Here is a 21644-nt window from a genome sequence, read left to right on the forward strand (position 1 = left end):
TGAGAGATAAGATACGTAAAGAAGCGTGTTCAGTTGTTTATAAGAGATAATTATTAAAAACGACGTATTCAGCTGTTGATATGGGGGATAACATAAAGCAGCTTGTTGAGCTGTTTATATGGGAGGATAAGATAATACAACATCTTCAGCTTTTGATATGAAAGGATAATAGAAATCAGCGTGTTCAGCTGTTGATACGAGAGGGTAATATAAAGCAACATGCTCAGCTGTTGATATGAGAGATAAGATAAAGAAGCGTATTCAGTTGTTTATAAGAGAGAATGATTAAAATCGACGTATTCAGCTGTTGATATGGGGAATAATATAATAATATAAAGCAGCGTTTTCAGTTATTGTGTGTGAAGTTAACAATCCAGACCGATTTGGCAGAAGATAGGATCTTATGATTCTTTTTGGTTCTGTGGCGATTATCTTTAGTTTAATTTTTAAACCATGCGATAAGCAATTCTTAAAGTGTTATTTGTTAGTACCAGGAGAGAATATATCCTTTTCAACAGTGCCTTTAAGCATTTCTATTTTGAGTGCAGAGCAACTTTGGTTTCAGACTATTGCCGTTCGTAGTTCTTAGTTTAAACTTCGTGGGTTAATTGAATTGCGTTGACTTTGCTGCTCGGGGTGGCTCTTGGGGTTGGCTTTTGAACAACGGCATTAATGCAGACGCTTAGAACTGGAGTGACAGCAACAAGTTGCATAATTGAATCTATGCATCCTTGTATGCAGTTCCCATGAGGTAAAGTGCCGCTGTTCAGCTCTTTTTCGTCGTCTTAGCATTAGCTCAGAGCAGTGAAAGAAGCTCTCGCAGCCGGTAGTGGTAGGTAAGATGGGGCTTCGTATATTCTCCATAGGACAGAACTTTCTAATTGTTTTGAATATGGATGTTCGGGTTCTTCACTTAGCACCAGACCAAATGCTCAAAAAACAACAACAAGAAAGTCATTCCTTGTCGTATTAAATACTTACGTCTCACGTAAATTTCTGGAAAAGTGTAGACGACAAAAATGTGAGGCTACTAACAAAGTTACTCTTCTGTTACCACATCATTAGTGTCGTGTCGACAAACAAAATAAAAAATGATCCTACAGTTAATGTTTGTTGCAATTTAACGTATACAGATCCATTTCAGGAAACTTAAAAGATTACAAGTCGTAATGTATTATGGAACCGCAATACTGGTTTAATAGTGATAATATTGTAATTTGGCACACCTTTCTATAATGTAGGTCAAAGTCACTCTACTACGCTAGGCGTACCCTATTAAGTTGTCAGAATCTAAAAAAAAGTTGCAACTTACAATATATGAAACAGGGGTAAAAGTGAGGAGGGAGGACTTCGTTCCCCCCACTTTAAAAACATTGCGTCGCTCCACTTCCTAAAAAATTACAATGGGCGAAGATAGGAACGGGGTACGGAGTAACATCATCCATCCACATGCCTTTTCAGATCCACTTTTACCTCTGGATGAAAGGTATAGCAAGGTGAAGAAATTAAGAACAAACTGCTAATAACTGTAAAGAGAATCACGCGAAACACACCTTTATGTGTATTTCTAGAAGTTTCAATTTTGACCGGTAGATATCAAATGGTGAAGGACACTTGCTGCCATCTTGCTGCGTGATATGTAATTTCTAGCATTCTAGAATTATGCACTTCTTGTTTTAATACTAGAAAATGTGATTATAGAGTCACCGTTTAAGTCGCCGTTATCTGTGAATACGTTAACGGATTGATTTCACTTACGAACTCAGCCGAGGTATAATCGCTGCAGCTATCTATTTAAAAAAAAAACAGAATTGAGAGAGTTGTGTGGTGTAACGGACGTACGGGCATGCTAACAGTATACTGCTTGCGTGCTCCTAGTAATTCGTTTTAGATAGTAACGAAGTTTGACTAAGAAAAGTGACTGAGCGAATAAAATGAATGTTGTTCTAGATAAAAGTTGAACGATGTGTAGGTCAGCTCAGTAAACATAGCCCTATGGATCCATTGGAGGTAATATACTACTATGTTAGCAGAGTAGCACTTTAAATGTAATTATATTCACGTATCCACAGCCAAATGACTGTTTTCGCCTCAGAGCTAGATCCTGGGTCCAATACTAGGTCTAAAGGAGTTCTATGCAATTCGCACATTTTATGGAAAACCCTTATCACCCCTCCCTGGTGGGTTGATGATCTCTCAATCAGATAGTATTGATCGTCCTGATTAAGTCTTACCTTTAGGTGATTTCAGGAATATTGAAGCATGTCTGCACGAATTCTCGAGATAATGTTTATTTTAAAGAATTGATGACAATGCATTAGAGAAAACAATTTATGGAGGGCCGTGTGAGCTTGAATGATTTGTATTCATTTCAGAGAGGAAAAATGTATTCGTGTATACATAGCCAAGGATGTGAATTTATAACAAAATACAATCATCTCAGGGTGAAGTGCAAGTATATTTGTCAGGTATAGTATAACAGTAATGCGTATTAAAAATCCGAATTTTAGCAGACTTTTAAATGACAATGTTGTTTCATGTAATGTACCCAAATATAATTGCAATTTGCTGGTGAAACAAATTTGAACAAGATAGATTTTCAGATAAAATCTTGGACAATTTAATTATTGATTCGCTAGTGCACTGTTTTCAGCGACATCCAGTTACTGTAGAAAGACAACTGCAATAGTGCGGACGTGTAAAATACCAGCAAGTGGGATCGACAGAGACTTTTACAGGCTCGGTTCAATTTTCATTCTGTTAGTTGAATACAACTCCCACACTTTCTTTCTTTGTTTGTTTTTCTTTTCTTTTTTGACTCTGCCGTTATGACACACATCTACCTTTTCATTAAACCGGTCGCAGCAGGGCACTAGATGCGTTAAGTAATCTTTGGTGCACCAATATAACTTTATATATATATATATATATATATATATATATATATATATATATATATATATATATATATATATTTGGTCTAGGAATTAATTCGTGCGGGTGGACAAGAGATGGCGCAACGAACGGAGCGTCCCACAGTTCCGTGTATCCACACATGTGTTGCAAACCCCTGTCATCGCGTATCGTTCGTAGTATAGGGCAGTGGATTAAAGCGTCAACAACACCAGTTTGTAGTTAAGTGAACATGGCGCAATTTGAGCCTGATAAAGTGTTTTTGCGGGGTGTCCTGCTGCATTACTTTAACATGCAGAAAAGTGCGACTGAAAGTCATCGTATTTTGGTGGAAGTGTATGGTGACCATGCTCTAGCTGAGCGAACGTGTCAGAAGTGGTTTGCACGGTTTAGAAGTGGTGATTTCGGCTTGGCAGACCAAGAGCGAGCTGGACAGCCAAAAAAATTTCAAGACGATGAATTGACAGCATTGCTCGAGCAGGATTCGTGTCAAACGCAGGAACAACTTGCAGCAGCATTAGGCGTTGATCAAACAACAGTCTCCAAACGCTTGAAAGCCATGGGAATGATTCAAAAGATGTCACATTGGGTTCCACATGAATTGAAAGACAGAGACGTTGAAAGACGAAAAACCATTTGCGAATTGCTGCTTCAACGACAGAGCAGAAAGGGGTTTCTGCATTGAATTATTATGGGTGATGAGAAGTGGATCCATTACGAGAACCCTAAACGAAAAAAGGCCTGGGTGAAACCAGGTCCATCACAACCAAAACGAGATATTCACTGTGCAAAGGTTATGCTGTGCATATGGTGGGATATGAAAGGTGTGGTGTACTATGAGCTGCTGCAACCGGGTGAAACTATGAATGGAGAACGTTATCGACGACAATTAATGCGTTTGAAGCAAGCTCTGGCCAGAACACGACCAGAATGGGAGAACAGACATGATAAACTTATTGTTCAACATGATAACGCTCGCCCACATGTCGCAAAACCGGTCAAAACCTATTTAGAAAATGTCGGATGGGAAGTTTTACCCCACCCGCCGTATTCACCAGACGTTGCTCCTTCGGACTACTACTTGTTCGATTGCATGAACAACGATTTGATTGGACAGCGGTTTACTTCTTCAGAAGATATCGAAACATGGGTCTCTGACTGGATCGCTTCCAAGGATGAGGACTTCTTTCGCCACGGAATCCGTACATTGCCTGACAGATGGGCGAAAGTGGTGGCTAGCGATGGACAATATTTTTCTTAAGGTATTTATGTATTTTGTGTTTGTACTACAGCTTCAATGTGTGCGTACCAACCGCACGAATTAATTCCTAGACCAAATATTTAAATATATAATGCACAGGGCCGAATTTAGGGGGTGCAAAGGTACACGTGCACCCCCCTTCGTGTAAATATACACTACCTAAATTGAGAAGTTAGCAGTGAAAATAGGAACACTTTCAGAAATTTTCTGTTGTTGTGTTTCCGTTTGGGCTTAAAACAAAGCAAAGTTTTGCAAAATCAATAGTTTAACTTAATTTTCTAAAAGTAAAAAGAAAAGAATTCACCAAGAGCAGCACTTAACATTTTTAGGACGATTTTTCATTCACAGCACATATGTCTAGAGGCATTAAAAAAATCATTCAATTCAAATGTACTGGCAGTTATTGGTGCACCCACCCTCAGAAAATCCTGGATACGACTCTCTCTATATATATCGTATATATAATATAATATAATATAATATAATATAATATAATATAATATAATATATTAGTTAGGCTCCGTTCTTACAGTTGGCGTAGCATTTAGAGATTTTTTTTTTAAAAAAGAAGAGATCCTAGTTGTTCTAATTGTAATGTATTTGAAATTAGACATATAGACATGTATTTCGTGTTATGGTCTTTTTATTATCCAGTGCAGCATTGTCTAGAGCGTAAAAATTATAAATTTTTCCGTTGCAGTTTCCACTCTATAATGACACACACACTCTTGTTCATATGAAATCTGTAAAATCGTAATTAATGTTTAAAATTTTTAGTTATCCCTAGATAGACATAGCATCTCAAGCAAGTAGCGCAAATAGATTTTCTTTCCACAGAACTAATGTTTTATTTTTAAGCTTGTCCTTATTAGGCTAAACTTAATCACAAATTTCTCTTCATTAAGGTTGTGAGTATTACAACTTATAAAGAATATTCAGTTTAACAATCTATGAAATACTGAGTTTATATATAATAATAGTAGAGCGGTCTTTATTCCCTTGCCTATGGTGGTCGTATAATAAACTTACCCGACCAAAAGTATTTCATAATAATAACATTTACTGTACGATTGTAGTTCTTTTCACTTTTATTTTTGTAAAGATACGATAATTTTAAGATATATCATTATCACGTTAAGGTTTGATAAATTCAGAAAAGAATTATATCAGTATCTAGGATTCGAAATAAGCCCGATGTAAAACGTCGCGAAAAACATGATGCAAACTTTTCAAATTTGGACTTACGTGTATGTAGAGTGGATTGTTACGTTTCCGCGTATAACTTGAGGAAGCAGTCATTGCATGGAAACTCGATTAACGTTATTTAATATTAATGTAACGTATGTTATATTCTACAATTGATCTCAACTGCTCATTCCATGTCTAGACGTCGTTATTCTAATAGTAAATTTTCTCATACACCTAATAAATTAGTTCTTAGGCTATTACACGAAATAATACACAGTGTGTCCAAAAATACTTATCCTGATTAGAAATGGTCGTAATAGCTCTTGAATGGAAATAGCTATTAATAACAGAGTCTTTGATGTTATGATGCACTAACTTCTAAAGTTTTTAGTGATGGTCTGGTCATTTTATTTCAGGCACTCAGTGTGAGCATAACCAGTCACACACAAAATGTCAGGGTGATGCTCTTGTTTCATGCTACATTGTGGTCAGCATTTCCCTTGCTGCACTTTCAGTTGTTTGAGTGTTGCATTCACGCAGTGTCTACAAATTCATTACAGATGTGGCATACACCAAACTTTTTACCTCCCTCCAGGTCTTGTGGGCCAATTACTGTAGAGAGACGAGAAGAAGAAATCGTATGATGTTTTGTCTAGAGGCCATTGGATCAATAATCCTCACTCTACTTTGGCAATTAGGGGACACTGTTTCTGAGTGGTAGAGTGCTTACTTCTGGTACGTGGAGTCACTTGGTCGATGCACGCCCAAGTAAGTTTTTGGTGGGCAACATTGTGTTCGTGGGTTTTCTCTGGGTACTCCTGTTTCCCCCCACTTTCCCATTCCACCAATTCTTACATTCATTCACAGCCTTAATCATCGTCTCCCTTAGCCTAAAGGGCATAATCGTATGTTGGTACTTGTCCAACGTTTTGATTTCTTGACTAGGTATGATATTTTCCTATGTTGCGTAATTCAGCTTCTCTGATTCTATCCATTTCAAGTTTTTTGATTTCGGTCACCATTAAGTCGTGAGTGCATGTTTCGAATGGAACATGTTAATTTCTTTTTACCAAGTATTTTTCGGCAATTTAACCAATCAAACGCAAGAATTACCTTGAATTCTATCTATACAGTGATTTTTCAGTGAACGCGAAACATTCTGCGATGCAAAGGATTTGGTCATGTATCTTATTCATAGACTAGCTGAAATACTCTTTCTTCACAGAGCGAAATAGAGTTCATGCATAATATCTGAAAGTACAGAAATGAGTGAAATAACCAACGAAAAGCAACATATTCATCCTTTACAGTTATCTAAGCCCGCATAACATTTATGTTCTGCGGGTTGCATATCGGCAAGGTGTTCTCTGAAACAACCAGAAAAGTGCAAGAGTTTTGTCCACCTGACCCTAGAATGGAAAAAAGAATTGCTTTTGCACGAGATTAGATCTAGTGAAGGTCTATCTGTCCACAAAATTTGATTGCTCTAGGTAACTTTTATTTATGCGAAAATCTGATGACAGACATTATTATTATTATTATTATTATTATTATTATTATTATTATTATTATTATTATTATTATTATTAAAGATGGATCTGAATCAAAAGAAACGCGAATCATTGGCTGATTAAGATTTTTTCTCAACATCAAACCACTGATTTTTCGATCTACAGTTCCCGGAAATATGAGAAAATGGACGTGTCTTGCATTCACATTGTATATAAGCTGTCAGAGTTGGATATTTCTCTCATAATGTGTCTGAGGAAGATTATGTTACATAGCCGAAACTGTAACACAAATATATAATCTTATAATATATATATACTGCTTTGGTCAATTGGAGTTTTATTAGTAATCGGAAATATGGCCTTTAAAAGATAGATGGATGGTCAGCTTTTAAGACTTTCAAACTATGCTATGCATAAATAAGTCTTAGAGAACGGTTATGTCTACCTGTCGACAGATATAAGAGCTAAAACCGTAAGAGGATAGCGAAAAGCGGTTTTTCGGAATCGATTGAGCTGACCCAAGAATAGATTGCAATCTGCTTCATTAACTCGCTATTCCTGAGCTCCTTTGTGGCTAAGCGGTTAGCGTACGCGCCTTTGGCGTGGGAGACCCGGGTTCGATTCCCGGCGGGAGCTCATGTGGTTCGGATTCCACGTTAATCAGTAGGTCCACGTCTCATATAGCCTCGCTGCTGAACGGGACGCTAAACTAAAATCAACTCAACAACTCGCTATTCCTACCGGAAGCCATTTACAGTTTTAACGTTGATCACCATAGAGCAAAAGCAGTGATATTATGGCGGGGGGAATGGATATATATATATATATATATATATATATATATATATATATATATATATATATATATATATAATATTCCGCGTTCCAATAATACATTTCATTTCAATTGTTATTTTATACTGAAATTAGAAGTAATAAATACTAGTACAACTTCCGATTTCGATATAGTTTTGAATATAGTAACAAGTGAGTATCATTTCACAGTGTGAAACTAAGACTTCCATGCATGTATAACTACTGGTTGTAATAGAATAATAAGATCAAAGATAAAACATGTTCTTTGGGCACTGAATCCATAAAGTCATTACTCTCTATACGTTACTGTTTTTGTTTTATGGCAACAAGGGCTGAAACCAAAAATAGTTTATTTCAACCACTTTGTGTTTGGATACAAGGCTAAGGGAAAGATAGAACCTATTCGTGGGACACTAGTCTATTACAAATAGCCGCTTCTTGGTATGTTTTTATCGAATTTGCTGTACAGAAATCAATATTGGAACCAGAAATAACAGTTAATTTAAACCACTTCCGGTTTTGATAGAATGTTGTGGATAGTCACGATATATTGTCTTGGAACGGTGAATTGTATGCAAAAAAGTTTCTCGATATCCATTACCATGTTTGTGTGGCGATAAAAGTTGAAACCGGAAATGGCTTATTTTAACCACTTCTGGTTTGAAAAGAGCTTCAACAAGGATGAACAACCTATTCTTGTGACGCTGAATATATTGCTAAAACAGCATCTTGATAAAATTTGCCGTATTTGCTCCACGGAAATCAGTATTGAAACCGGAAGTAATAGTAAATTTGAACCACTTTCGATTTCGGTAGAGCGTTATGTATAATCATATATTGCCTTAAGACGTTGAATCGTTTACAAAAAAAGCTTCTCGCTATCTGTTATCGTTTTTGTTCTATGGCGATAAGCGTTGAAACTGATATTGAAACCGGAAGTAATAGTCAATGTGCACCACTTCCAGTTTGGTAGTGTTGTGGATAGTCATATTGTCTTAAGACGTTGAATCGTTTGCAAAAAAGAAAGAAAAAAGAAAAGAAAGAAAATGAAAAACACTTCTTGCTATCTTTTACCATTTTCGTTCTATGACGATAAAAGTTGAAACCGGAAATGACTAATTTGAACCACTTCTGGTTTGAATAAAGGGTTAATAAAGAAGATGGGACCTACTTTTGGGATGCAACAAATCACGTCTTAGTAGCGTTTACCGTTTTTGCTATACGTAAATCAGTATTGAAACCGGTAGTAATAGTAAATTTGAACCAATTCAGTTTCGGTAGAGTATTGTGGATAATCATAATATGTATGTTGTCTTAACGTTGAATCGTTTGTAGAAAACCTCTTCTCGTTATCTGTTTCAGTTTACGTTTCATGGCGATAAACGTTGAAACTAGAAAACGCTAATTTTGAATCACGTCCGGTTTTGAATAGAGACTTAACGGGGAAAATGGAATCTATCCTTGAAACGCTGAATCGATTGCAAAAAAACCACATCTCGATATCTCCGACCATTTTTTGCTCTGATACCTGTCGATAGACGGATGAACGGACAAAGTCGTTCTATAAGACTTTCGATACTTACGCATAACATAGTTTGGAAGTCTAATACTTGCAAGAGGTATTGAGAAACAAACTCGTATCCACAGGGGGTCTAGGGTGGGCCGAGCGCCCCTAAAATTTTCACGGTAGGCTTGCAAATGAACTATAATAATGGTGATGAACTACAATATGGTTGGATCGGGCCCCCCTAACTCCTACCGCTCCTCCCTACATTTCTGGGCTAGCTACCGGCCTGGTGAGAAACTGTTTTCGACATGAATTCAACGTCCAAAGAACAGGTTCTACCCCCTGACATTATCTCCCTGTAGCAACCGAAAGTTATTAGATGTAATACTTCCGGTTTCAGCATTAAATTCGCTTCGTCTACTGTAGTATCACAATCTAAAAAATGAAACTCACTTGCTTTTTTGAACAGTACTATACATTATCTTCGTTTATTTTGTTCACTGTTATTTTGGAACGTGCGAAACTGTCGTGCAATGTTGAAGTGAGTAGGCAACACTTCAGCCCGAAATGACACTAAGACTCGGCTCTTTCCAATGCTCTTTCCACCATAATAGAAGGGTGGATTCCATTTGTATTTCCATACTGGCTATTCCCAATTATTTATAGCATCTTGGCAAACCATGTCTTCAGTCTTCAACGAGCTGCTGCTGCTTCAGCTCTACCCTCTATATAGTTTTCCGACGCTTGCCCCGATTGAGTTGGGAACCAAACAACCCTTTAAGGGCCCTACCAACCCTAGACAGAGCCAGAAGAAGAACAAACGATAAAAATAACGATTTGACTTCTTCTGTATATAGATACGTATATATATAAAAATATTTCCCTTTATGTGTTATGGGAAATAAGGGGGGAAACGTTATCGGGTAAAGGAATCTAGTCCTGGGAGGTAAATGCTTTTTCTATACGAACAAAGGGACATTTTTGTCTTCAGATGTATTACAGAATGTGTGTATAGAAATATACGTGCGCTTTCTGTCGTTCAATGTTATTGCATCTTGTAATATATATATAATGTTGACTTGTATCTCAATAATGGCATTCAGTATTTTTTTCGGCGCTATGGCGATATTAGTCAAGTCAACCGAAGAAAAATCCAATAATGTAAAAAAGAATGGAAACTAAAAGTAAGTTTAAGGAAATGTATCTACTGAATGGTTGTGGTGTAGTCGCTAAAGCGTTCTACCAACCAACTAAACAGTCCCGATTCGATCTCCGACGAGGAAGGGATTCATTTTGCGTTGTATTCTCTTTTATATGAGATTCCGGGGTTCACTGCAACTTCTTCAAAAAAGCCTTCCAGAAATCTCAGGTATGATGTCCATTTAACATTGCCTAATATCAAACAGAAAATCCATATTCCTAATCTGGTGAGTTTTGATACGTGAGGTCCAAGGTTGTTCCCAGTGTGGAAGAGTATTGAGCGTACTTCAGAGTGGTTCAGTTTCCACTTGAAACTATGGGTCTTGGCCTATTAGAGCCCCTTGTGACTAGTGCTCTCAAACGGGTCGGGTCGGGTTGGGTTGTCGAGTTGGGTCAATCGGGTCGGGTTGTTGGGACGGGTCAACCGGGTCAGCTCGAGTCGGGTTATCGGGTCAGGTTAATCAGATCGGATCACGGTTCGGGTCAGTTGGGTCGGGTCGGGTCGGTCTTCAACCCGACCCGACCCGACCCGTTGAGAGCACTACTTGTGACAAAGAATGTAAATACAGTTAATCAGAGATCCTTTGCATCAAGGTGAGTGCTCAAGCACGAAGCTACTGTACCTCTCGCCTTTTGAATTTTCTTGTTACAAAGAAAGTTCCGTAAGTAAAGCCTGAGAAACACTATATTTCAAACCCAAAGATTCTGGCAAAGCTTTGAATATTCAAGTGTATCCTGACTGGATGCTGGTAACAGATTCATTCCGTACTCCCTGCTCAACTGTACAGTTTCAGACTTTTTTTTTTTTTTTTTTTGTAAAAAAGAAAAAAATTCAAACGCACTGCAAATCCGGAACATTTGTCTTCGCTTAAGTAAGATGGACATGATCATTTAATACATGTTACGTCTCGTCGCTGGGAGGAGTTCTGTGGTGTGTGTGTGTGTACGAAAAGTTTCTCGTAACAAGATCTAACCAACATGTCCTCAACTCCTAATAAGCTAGACAGCCTGCTGTCAATTGGGACTGCTTACTGTATATCCTTGACACACACACACACAACGCCCACACCCACATTACTATGAGTGACAATGGCAAAACTTGTTAATCAACATTTTTACATTCAAAACTTTTCACACTGCCACGATAGAACTTCAGTAAGCGAAATATGCAACGTTCATTTTATTATCAAGTTAGTTAAAGTAAACTTAAAAAGTTACTGATACTTCACAACGGTTATTAATTGGTAAATATACTAACGTATTTTCACATACATAAGCCGCATTTCCTCTCCCCCCCCCCCCCGTAATTCCAAGAAGAACTTTGTGGTAATATGTTTGGTAGTAACTCATATCGAAAAATCAGGTAAAAACGATCCTGATCATTTTGTCATCTTCAGTAGAGCTTTCCGTAGAGATATGTGTAAGCACCGCAGGATTCCCAAAAGTACAGTCCGCGACAAAAAATCCTTCCGTTTGATTAAATTAGTTTCGTAAATAACTCCAGAATGGAAGGACAATTTGAGTACAATTTTCAGTAAATGAAAAAGAATGTAATTTTGTGTACGCTGCAGCCATACCACCGTTATCCCAAAAATAAATTTTACCAAACGGAAAGAACTTTTGTCGTTGACTGTACAAGAATTTAAGAGTAATAATAGGAGATACACACATCTGGCAATACAGCAGGAACTTGCGTAGTTAACAATAAGTCATAATTGTTCTTGGGTTAACATCGCTTGCCATTCTATTTAGTGGCAGTAGCCCCGAGTAGCGTAGTCACTAACGTTCTCGCTCTTGATACGAAAGGTTCCGGGTTCAATTCCCGGTGCGGACACTCGATCCAAAAAAGTGCAAAAACTTTTTCAGGTCAGCCATCCTGAGTGAGGTTTTTGTCATTCACATTAGGAAAATGCCGGGATGGTATGTAATGATCCAATGCCTCTTCTTTCCTGTCCCATTCCTTCTTCCTCAGGTTCCCTGGCACTGTTATCACCGAGGGACGTTATCCTTCATACGTGACGGGCTAACATGTCAAAGATGCCGAAAGCTTAGAAATCCAATGCCTAATCAATTAAGTAGCAGTAATTAGTGCTTTTAAACGGGAACCTGTTCGTGTTGTGCTAAAATAAATCTGTTCCAAGTGTGTAGAAGTAATTATTTATTTTCAGCTGGTTTTTCACGGTTGAGACTCAAAAATAAGTCCAGGTTAATTGCAGCTTACTGATGCACTTTAAACCCAAACATCGAAACTTAAAGGCGCGGTTTGTAAATACAAAGTTAAGATTTATAATATTAATGCTAGTTGCGGCTTATACACGCACATATCTATCTGGAATATATAGGAAAATAAAGATTCAACTTTACAGACTTAAAATGCTTTTAGGCTAGTTTCGATTTCCAAATACTCCAAGACGCTTATACATGAATTAATCTTATACACACGAGAAATAATATAAGCTATAATTTTATAATAGTCCATTGCGATAATTCATCAATTTCTGGTATTGATTTCCAAAGCTTCTGTTAGAAATGCGGGACAAATACGTATATCAGAATTTGTCATGACTAGAGGCAAAATGCCTATTCTTTAATATTAAATATATGATGAAAAATAATGTATTAAAGTTTATGTTTGGGGGGGCCTATAGTTTCGATTTAAGCCGATTTTATTTTGCCTATTATGCCTAAATAATTACTGCCTAAATAATTGATTTAGTGCCTAATGTTGCCTGTTCTATGCATTTTCTTCAAAATAAGCCTTCATTGGAAAAATATAGCACACACACACACACACACACACACATATATATATATATATATATATATATATATATATATATATATAATCAGGAGTTTGTAAACACAAACACGTGGTACATTAGAACATATGTATAATATGGAATGCATATCAAGCTTCTTTGTTATGTATGTTTCTATATTCTTTGAACATTATCTATGACTTCAATCTATTATTTTAATTGTATTGAGTATTTATCTTTATTATTTGAGTTACATTTTAGTACCTATTTTATTGCCTAGTTTCCAGGTTTTTGATGCCTAAACATTCGGCACTAAATCTATTATTAGTACTAGTAGCATTAGAAGTAGTACTAGTATTACGAAGGGGATGCCGAAAGTTTTTAGATACTAAAGTTCGTTGCTGCACGGAAACGTATCACGCTAAAATGTGTATATCCTGTAGTGGTAAAAAGTATTACTGGAAGGCTACACATTTGTTTGTTTGAAAATTAGAGAGCTGGAAGTATAGGAAGGCTGTATAGTATAACATCTCACGATTGTGACTTTTAGGCCAAGTATGATGATGATTGAGGCAAATAAATGTTGATGGACGAAACGGTGGAATGAGAATGTGGGAGTACCGGAGAAAACCCACAGACACAATGTTGTCTACACAGGGTTACTTGGCCGGAGATGGAATCAGGGATCCCACACATGAGAAGTAAACGCTCCACCACTGAGCCACTGTGCCCCTTGAAATAGTAAACCATTATAATATGGCAGTTTAGCTTACTTTCACAATGTAAAGAAAACGGATTTGTTAGTGTGAAATAAAACGGATTTGTTAGTGTGAAATAAAACGGATTTGTTAGTGTGAAATAAAACGGATTTGTTAGTGTGAAATAACGGATTTGTTAGTGTGAAAGAAAACGGATTTGTTAGTGTGAAATAAACATTAAAAAAAAAAAAACTAAAATGAAATGAGTATTTAATTTCTCTAGATTAAGTAATATTTTATAATATTTCTTTGCTTTTCAAAATTCTAATTCTATAAAGCAATGTTTGTATTTAGAATCAGTAAAAGTTGGAAAACATATATAAGTTTGTAATACAGAAAATATGATGGTTGTCAATACAAGATATGACAGCTTAAGAACATTTATTGCACTGCATTTCCTTATATGTAAATGTGTTACTTAAGATTTCCGCTTATGGAGCAGACACAACCTACTGACGTGACAGGCAATTTCCTTAGCGCTATTCTATCAAAATAAAAATTATCGACACGGATTATTGATCAGTTATAGAAAGTGCTTCCTTATCGAAACCTTGCACAACGAATTCGTGTAAATCTATTATAAAACCGAATATGAATTTCTGTCTGGTAGCATCACGCAATATCTACTAGACTGATTGCAAAGAAACTTGGCATGAATATCAGCCTCGCCCCTTATTAAAATACATATTCTAAGGGGAGGAGCGGAGAATCGTGATTTGTGCGAAAAATGAGTATCACGAGTACCGTCACTAAGGATGAAGAAACTTGGCATCGTTTTAAAGGGGAATTCATGTATCTATACAGAAGTATAAAATGTACGTACACATGCATGTATGTTAGAGCATAACTCTTGTAACACCTGCACCAATTTCATCCAAAGTTGATACACATATAACTTACAATCTGCAAAAGAAATGCTGTGTGTGTGTGGGGGGGGGGGAAGACACTTAGTACTCCTAAGGAGGTGGAAGAGGAGACCCTTACAAAAATAATCGAAAACTTCCGATATTAGTATCGGATTCATAGTTTCTGGGGTCGCTGAAATGATTGGTGACACTTCAAATGACATTTAAGCCTAAATTTACGCAAGACATCCCTAGCACTTCTAGAGGTGGAAAGGGAGTATATGTAAAAGTAATTAAACATGACTGATATTGACGTCGTATCCATAGTTTTTGAGGTTACTGAGATGATTGCTGACAATTCCGATGACATCTAAACCCAAGTTTAAGCAAGAAGAGGCATGCCAGGTAGAATCAACGTCTTATTTATTTAACCCATTTCTTTATTTTCGACAGGGTAACTCCCAAGGTGTTGCTCATCGCTGTTTATTTAACTCAATTCCTTATTTTCAAAGGAACAACGCCAAAGATGGTGATGCCTTTCGTTATTCATTTCAATTGGCGCTGCCCGGAAATAAACAAAGCAACGCAGAAGGCGTTGATGCTTATTACGTATTGTAATCATTCCTCTATTTTCAAAGGAGAAGCTCAAAAGCGTTACTTTTAGGTATTAATTTTACTCGCCCATTAGTATTCATTATTTATTTTACTCATTTCTTTATTTTCAACGGGAGAACGCAAAGGCTTATTAATTTTACTTGGCATTGCTATTCATGATTTATTTCACCCATTTCTTTATTTTTAACGGGAGAACGCAAAGGCTTATTAATTTTACTCGCCCATTGCTATTCATTATTTATTTCACTCATTTCTTTATTTTTAACGGGAGAACGCAAAGGCTTATTAATTTTACTCGGCATTGTTATTCATTAGTTATTTCACCTATTTATTTATTTTTAATGGGGAACGCAAAGGCTAAATATTTTAGTCGGTGTTGCTATTCGTTATTTATTTCACCTATTTATTAATTTTTTAACGGAGGAACACAAAAGGCTTATTAATTTCACTCTGCGCCGCCCGGGAAATAACATTGACAACGTTGCACTTTGTTATATATTTAATTTATGTCTTTACTTGCACGAAGGCGTGGAGATGGAAAAGCCAAAGTTTCTTCCAAATAGTTATTCGTTATTTATTTCACACATTTCTTCTCTTTCAAAGAGGTAAAACCGAAAGCGTTAATCTTAATAATTCATTTCACTTGGCGCTGCCCAGTGTGTTGTTGTTCATTATTTGTCACCCATTTTTTTATTATTATTTTCAGAGCGGCAGCGCCAAAGGCACCGTCTTTTTCATTCATTTTACTCGGCGTTTCCCGAAAATTGACTTTGAAAAAGTATTCGGCATTGCTTTTTATTTATTTTACATACTTTTTGTTTACGCGAAAGCGTGGGGTGGCAACATTAAAGGCATAAGAAATATCAAGAATACATTTCTTTGCCAAACTTAATATCGCTACTAAATACCGGAAGTGGTAAAAATTCACTACAACTTCCGGTTTCAATATCGATTTAATGGCGGACACGATGGCTTAGTGGTAGAGCGCTTACCTTTGGTGCGTGAGGTCCTAGTTCGACCTGGCTAAGTAACTTTGTGGAGGACAGCATCGTGTCCGTTTGTTTTCTCCGGTTACTTCCGTTTCCTCCCATTTTTATTCCACCAATTCTTTCATCATCATTTACTTGGCTTAATCCGGGGTGGATCCAGGGGGGGGGCGATCGGAACAGTTCCCCCCAACAAGAGGAAACTTTCTTATTTTATATATAAATAAAACTTATCCCAGAGTTTGGAGCTGTTAAAAGAAGCTCTAAGTAACAGTATTACAACCTCCCCCCCCCAGAAGTCCGTCTTGGATCCGCCCCTGGCCTTAATCATTCTCCCTTAGTCTAGAAGAGCATAATCGTGGGATGTTAAACTGAAATATTTACTTTCTTTTTCAATATCGATCTATTTAGAGGAATCACAATAAGAGAGAGATCGAGATCGGGTTTTCGAAGAAGATTTAGTGTTCTAAGAATAGATACAGTACCATCTCTCTTAATCCTCTATTCAAACTGGAAGTGACAGAAATCGATCTCTCACATGCGTGCACTGACACTACTACTTCTTGTCTATCTAAGATTAGAGAGACCGATTTACTCTCTCTTAAAAATGCACCTAGATTTTGATCTTATAACCAATAATGGTTTTATGTAGATTTATATAGATGAAAGTTCAGTAATTAATCCTATCTCCCCTTCAAGACAGATCCATCTGTCCATTTGGTGTTTCAACACTAATGCTTCTAATTCCGCTAAGTATCACCGCGTAAGAATGTCCCAATTATAATATAACGTGGACTTTATTCTACTGCTATAGTTTATTAAATGTTGCACTGCTTTTAGTAATAGATCATTCTAGCTGGCAACACTACAAGTTTTTCTTTTCTCAAAGTTTCTCTAAAATAGGATGAGATTCTCAAGAAGGCCATTTTCCCCGGCTTGGTGGCTGCTAAACCAATTTCCTTGGTGCGTGCTTTTAGGTGTGTTTTCGTCCAAAATGAACCTCTTTCTTAAATGAGCAGCGGCCACAAAAGATGGCAGAAGAATCTACACTGAGATTAAGAGACAGAAAAGGGGAATGAAATAAACGGGTGAAAGGAAGGACGATGGAATAAATACAGTAAATGCCGTTAAAAGAGGGGGGGGAGAGAGGAGAAAAGAATATATGTGTAAAGCAATGAGAAACATCTTTTATATGAAGTAGACAGCATTACTATTCTTGCTTGTGCAAGTTAAGGAGGACTAAATAATATTTAGAATAGAAGTGGGCATTACAAGGGAGAGCGTACCATCTGTGGCTCATATTTTATACGCATTTAGTAAAAAAAAATGAAATGAAATCTTTGAGTTTTACGTCCCACGATTATGCCGGTAAGGCTAAAGGAGACAGTGATGATGAGTAATGAATGAAATGGTGGAATGAAGATAGTGGGAGGAAACGGGAGTACCCTGAGAAAACCCACGCACACGGTGTTTGTCCACCACAAAGTTCACTTGGCGGGGGCTGGCATCGAACCCGGGACCCCAAGCACCAGAGGTGAACGCTCTACCACTGAGCCACCGTGGCCCCACATTTAGTAAAAAATGTGGTACAAATTGTAGAAGAGGAATTTGGTATTAGTATTCATCAGTGTTGATCATACGATGAGAAATTTCTTGAATCTCGTGGCAACATTAGTCTTATATCTCAAACACTGTTTTGGTGTTACATGGTTAAAAAAAACGTGATAAAGTGATTATACGAATATAACTAAGAACATTTCTCAACGTTTAAAGATACGCAAGTCATTACACATTATACTTCAATAATAAACATTGTCAAGTTCTGCTTGTGGAGAAATAGGTAGAGCAAATTACAAGCCAGAGTTTTTTCCTCCATTAGCGGCTTTTATTTCAAAATCCACTATAAACAGATATTACAAATATCACAATAATGGAAATTCTCTATACTGGGTAAAGAGAGGTAACCCGAGGCCCAAGCAACCTAGAGATGGATTTCCGCAGAGCTCCGAAGCAAGCTAGATGACTGAGGTTAGGAGTTCAAACGAAGCTCCGACCAAGCTAGGTGGGAAGAGAGGAAGCCTAGAGTTCCGAGCGAAATAGAGGCTTTTGGTTAGGTATCTTCTAGAGCTCCATGCAAGCTAGAGGAGGGGTGGTCAGTCACAGGCTGATGCTTGTCGATTATATAGGTGCTCCATGTGAGGCGGTGGCACCGTTCCTTTATCACACGACCAGTGGTATCGCGGTTATTCCTGTCGTCTGCAGCTATAGTAATCCGTAGTAAGACGCACATGGTTGATGTTTGTAAATATAATCACATGTCGGTTGTTTGTAAACAACCATGCGGGATATTACAATATGGCTTAAGAGTCAGCATCCTGGCGAAATTAAAATACCGCTAATTTTACAATAATTATGTGATATCTTCAAATAGATAAAAAGATAATTGAAATATGGAACAAGAGCGCCCTGGAAAATATTATTTTGCGTGAGGTACCGTTATCACAAATCACCTAGCGGCTTTCCGTTTCCAGCTGTTTAGAAACGCTAAAATAAATGCCGATTTTCAAAATGACTCGAAATCGAAAGCAGATAAGTGACTCGTGATAACGCTTTCGCATGTAAAATAATATTATCTAGGGAGCTCTTGTTCCACTTTTCAATTATCTTTTATCTATTTGAAGATATCACATAATTACTGTAAAATTAGCGGTATTTTAATTTCGTCGGGATGAAGACTCTTAAGTGTTACGTCACATCCTTCATGCATATCTAGTGGCAGAGAGATATTTAACTCCTAGATAAAATTAAGAAGAAAATAAAGTAATAAATTTTGTAAATAAATTTGCAAAACGAGACGAAATTGACTTTTTTTTTTCGAGAATCAAGACGAGACGAGAATTATACGTAACTTCACAAGACGAGACGAGAAAACGTTATTTCTCACATTACCTCGTCTTCTGAGCAAAACTAATTATCATAAGGGATTCCCCTTTTCTCCATGGTATTATTCTAAGAAAGGGTTGCCATTTTATCTAGCGTTTATGAAAATGTAGACGCTGATGGGTTTTGAAAATAAACGAAGTGCAAAGGGAACAGTACGAAAAAGGTACTGCTCAGAAACGTGAAAGTTGTAACCAGAGCAAGGACGTATACAGAGAGTTGATCTTGGAGGTTCGAAACTCACTTCCCTCGAAATTCCAACTTTTCTGTAAATTTAGTATAATTTTAGTGGTGATTTTATAAGTTTGTCACCGTAGTGTGTTTAATTATTTACTCCGAAGAGAGTTAAAACAAGACACTCTGAGACTATTAATAAGCCGCACTTCATATTTCAGAGTAGTCAGCTTGTTAAGAATTCCAAGATGGAATTATAAACTTATAACGTTCAACAATTGTAACTATCTTCGAAAATCATAGATAATGACGTTGGATTTTTACTGACTACTATTTGTTTATAATCCCCTAAAAGTGCATAATTACATTTGTTATTGTTCTAAAGATCCTAGTGAAATTCGAAAAATGCATAACTAGCAGTACAGTACATTTATTCAGGAGGACAGTGTTTCCGTCAAGAGTACATAATCAGCAGTGCAATACATTAATTCAGGAGGACATTGTTCCCTTTAAAAATGCATAACTAGCAGTGCAACACATTTATTCAGAAGGACAGGGTTTCTTTCAAGAGTACATAATCAACAGTGCAATACATTCATTCAGGAAGACAGTGTTTTACAAACTATCCCGATAATCTTTACGGAATGTAGACAATCTACAGTGAAGTGTAATTATTTTGGACACATAGTAGTATAAAAGTCAAACTACATGGCGAGAAGGACTATACTGAAGCCTTGATACTACTCAATCACAATGCAAAATACTTGAGAGAAGTTCTAATTTAGTTCGTACAATCTAGTTCTAGTTATCTCCCTTTCGGGAGATTTATAAAGAAAGTCCCAGCCTTATAGCCCAGTGGACTGCTTCACTAAATTTGTTTTAATTGTTTGTGAAAACGTAGATTTGTATAAAATGGCGCATTCCAACATGGATGAATTCACCTGTTCTAAGTAAATTTGTTTTGGGGGTTAGAGGCTCAGGACATATAAAAAAAGATGTAATAATATATAAAAATTGTAAAGAAATTAAATCTTTGTTAAAATTTAAAATTATGAACAAATTCACAATTGCACAATTGTAAGAGCACGACACTCCAGGTGTGAAGATGTCCATCGCCATCTTGTTCCCCCTTCGTACAGTCGGTTGGATAAAAACAACATACAACGTTATCAGAGTGACCAATTCTAAGTGCAGCAACAGACAAACAAACAGACAAACATAGTCCCTATAGCCCCCCTTGGATCCGCCACTGTATATATATATATATATATATATATATATATACAGAATAATATTGATAGTGAAATGATATTATGTGTTGTGATAAATATTAGTGTTAGGAAATAAAAGTGTTTTAGTGTACAATACATGGTGTTCATCCTCTAGCAGATTTCTTTCTGTGACGATGAGTACCAGTTTATATGTAGTCAGTTTTCTTTTAGGTTTGCTGTGTTCTCTGGAAATTGATACCAGATTTTGTGAGACTCATTGAAATCTAGCAGTAATCACACAGTCTCTTTGATAGTGAGGTGTCAGATAACTTTATGCGTAAGTCACCGTATCAAAGAAAGTCAGAAAGGGGGTAACTAGACTATAAATATGGAGCTCACGCATACAGGAATGTATATGAAGCAAATGTAGTAAATTTTTGGCTCTACATACATAAGTTGAAAATGAGAGAAAAATTAGTAATATGTTCAATTAGACACTTTTTTACTATTCCTAAAGCTTTCTCTGATCTCGGGTCATTTTCGATCATTTTCATATATCTCTCCCTCCTCAAGTTGTGGGGCTGAATTTGGATTTAAAAGTCATCGGAAGTGTCACTGTTCGTCTCAGCGGCCCCAAAAACTATGGATTCTACAGTAATACATATCATTTCCAATTTTTTAAATGAATCCTCCTCAAGTTGCACCTCATCGGTGTTGAAAATTTGATCGAGATCGGTTGGGTGATTCAAGAGTTGTCACAAACATAGTCACTTTTATTTTAGTATAATTATATATATATATATATATATATATATATATATATATATATATATATATATATATATATAATGATAGATAGATAGATTTTGACATTGCAAATTTATCAGTAATTAATCCTATGGAATATTTAATAATTTATGTTAATGAAATCAGATATTCTTGTAGGGCAAGGCTTAGAGA

General features: G+C 36.6%; 1 protein-coding gene across 2 annotated transcripts in view; it reads left to right on the forward strand.

Moving 5' to 3' along the window:
- Window positions 1-21644, forward strand: part of IRSp53 (Insulin receptor substrate 53 kDa) — a 1174063-nt gene that overhangs the window by 868219 nt on the left and 284200 nt on the right. The window lies entirely within an intron of this gene.

Source organism: Thermobia domestica, chromosome 11 (genome assembly GCF_964235325.1).
Source record: "Thermobia domestica chromosome 11, izTheDome1.hap1.1, whole genome shotgun sequence".
Classification (NCBI taxonomy): Eukaryota; Metazoa; Arthropoda; class Insecta; order Zygentoma; family Lepismatidae; genus Thermobia; species Thermobia domestica.